We start from the raw sequence: 2,675 nt of genomic DNA, 5'->3' as shown, positions 1-2,675 counted from the left end.
CCCTTTCAAGTCGCGAAATGACTTCAATGGTACACTGTTGATATACGCAGGTTGTACACTTCACGGACGTATCTCTTAACTTTCACTGGCATAGTTCATCTGGCAATTGTGACAAGTCGGAACTAAAAATCGCATTTATGAAAAAAAACCATTCTCAGAAATCACTGATACGAGAAATTCATTATTTACCGCACCCCAAAATCCCAGCTACCAGGTATACTTGCCAGTGTGTGTTAGTAACTATTTGCAGCTAATGGCTCTGAGCACTATGGGTCATCAGTCCTCTAGAACTTAGAACTACTTAAACCTAACTAACCTAAGGACATCACACACATCCATGCCCGAGGCAGGATTCGAACCTGCGACCACAGCGGTCGCGCGGTTCCAGACTGAAGCGCCTAGAACCGCTCGGCCACTCAGGCCGGCGATAAATCACAGAACTCACGTTTTATTATTGGTAGAGTGCAGAGATGCGCATGATGAGAAGTGGTTAACTGCGATGTTAAAGTGTGACAAATCACAACTAAAAATCGCAGTTACGTAAAAGTACAGTTCAGAGAAATTCGCAGTACCAGAAAGTCACAGTTTAGTCTATCGCTAAAACCAAGTAGCAAATATACTTGCTAGTGCCTGTTAATTGCCTCTTGCAACTAATTACATTGTAACAGCTGCCGTGATAAGTCGCAGAAGTCACAGAAATAACAGTTTATCTTTCGTGGAGTGCGGAAGTGAATTAGAGAACAGCGATCTTAAACTGTGAGAGATCGCAACTTAAAATCGCAGTTACTGGCAGTACCAGTCGCAAAAATCACTGTTACCAAAAAGTCACAGTTTAGCGCATCCCTAAATATAAGCTAGCGGATATACTTGCCAGTGGGTGTCTATAGCTATTTGCAACTAAAGGTGGTGACAAATCATGGAAATCACGGTTTAACATTGGCGGAGTGCAAAGAGATAATCATCGAAATCACGGTTTAACATTGGCGGAGTGCGAAGAGATACATCCTGAGAATTCGTGAACTGCAATTTTAAATGGTGACAATTCGTATCTAAAAACGACAATTACCGAAAGTACGTTGCGCAGAAATCACGGATACTGGGAAGTCACAGTTTAGCCCATCCCTAAAACCAACTAGCAGATATACGCTACGGCCATTAAAATAGCTACACCAACAAGAAATGCAGATGATAAACGGGTATTCATTGGACAAATATGTTATACTAGAAATCATATGTGGTTACATTTTCACGCAATTTGGGTGCATAGATCCTGAGAAATCAGTATCCAGAAAAACCATCTCTGGCCATAATAACGGCCTTGATACGGCTGGGCATTGAGTCAAACAGAGCTTGCATGGCGTGTACAGGTACAGCTGCCCATGCAGCTTCAACACGATACCATAGTTCATCAAGAGTAGTGACTGGCGTATTGTGACGCGCCAGTTGCTCGCCCATCATTGACCAGACGTTTTCAGTTGGTGAGAGATTTGGAGAATGTGCTGGCCAGGGCAGCAGTCGAACATTTTCTGTATCCAGAAAGGCAACATACGGTCGTGCATTATCCTGCTGAAATGTAGAGTTTCGCAGGGATCGAATGAAGGGTAGAGCCACGGATCGTAACACATCTGAAATGTAAGGTGCACTGTTCAAAGTGCCGTCAATGCGAACAAGAGGTGACCGAGACGTGTAAACCCAATAGCATCACGCCGGGTGATACGCCAGCATGGCGATGACGAATACACGCTTCCAATGTGCGTTCACGGCGATGTCGCCAAACACGGATGCGACCATCATGATGCTGTACACAGAACCTGGATTTAGCCGAAAAAATGACGTTTTGCCAGTCGTGCACCCAGGTTCGTCGTCGAGTACACCATCGCAGGCGCTCCTGTCTGTGATGCACGGTCAGGGGTAACCGCAGCTTTGGTCTCCGAACTGATAGTCCATGCTGCTGCAAAAGTCGTCGAACTGTTCTTGCAGATGGTTGTTGTCTCGCAAACGTCCCTATCTGTTGACTGAGGGATCGAGACGTGGCGGCACGATCCGTTGCAGCCGTGCGGATAAGATGCCTGTCATCTCGACTGCTCGTGATACGAGGCCGTTGGGATCCAGCACGGCGTTCCGTATTACCCTCCTGCCCCCAACGATTCCATATTCTGCTAACAGTCACTGGATCTCGACCAAGGCGAGCAGCAATGTTGCGATATGATAAACCGCAATCGCGATAGGCTACAATCCGACCTTTATCAAAGTCGAAAACGTGATGGTACGCATTTCTCCTCCTTACAAGAGGCATCACAACAACGTTTCACCAGGGAACGCCGGTCAACTGCTGTTTGAGTATGAGAAATCGGTTGGAAACTTTCCTCATGTCAGCACGTTGTAGGTGTCGCCACCGGCGCCAACCTTGTGTGAACGCTCTGAAAAGCTAATCATTTGCATATCACAGCATCTTCTTCCTGTCGGTTAAATTCCGCGTGTGTAGCACGTCATCTTCGTGGTGTAGCAATTTTAATGGGCAGTAGTGTACATACGAGTACCTGTTAATTGCTGCTTGCAGCTAACGGCAGTGTAACGCCCACGGTGATAAACCATAGAAATCTTATTTTAACGATTGTAGAAGCAGAAGAATACAAGGTGAGAATGCATGACCTGCGATTTTAAACTGTGACAAA

At 45.8% G+C, this 2,675-nt stretch overlaps 1 non-coding gene across 1 annotated transcript; it reads right to left on the bottom strand.

The window, feature by feature from the left end:
- Positions 1–338: 338 nt before the first annotated feature.
- Positions 339–422, bottom strand: Trnas-gga (transfer RNA serine (anticodon GGA)). The gene is given in 2 exon segments: positions 339–373; positions 383–422. It is a non-coding gene; the product is annotated as a tRNA-Ser (tRNA).
- Between the last annotated feature and the right edge of the window lie 2,253 nt (positions 423–2,675).

Source organism: Schistocerca nitens, chromosome 12, assembly GCF_023898315.1.
Source record: "Schistocerca nitens isolate TAMUIC-IGC-003100 chromosome 12, iqSchNite1.1, whole genome shotgun sequence".
Taxonomy (NCBI): domain Eukaryota; kingdom Metazoa; phylum Arthropoda; class Insecta; order Orthoptera; family Acrididae; genus Schistocerca; species Schistocerca nitens.
The sequence above is the reverse complement of the archived record's forward strand: the minus strand, read 5'-3'. Positions and strand labels throughout refer to the sequence as shown.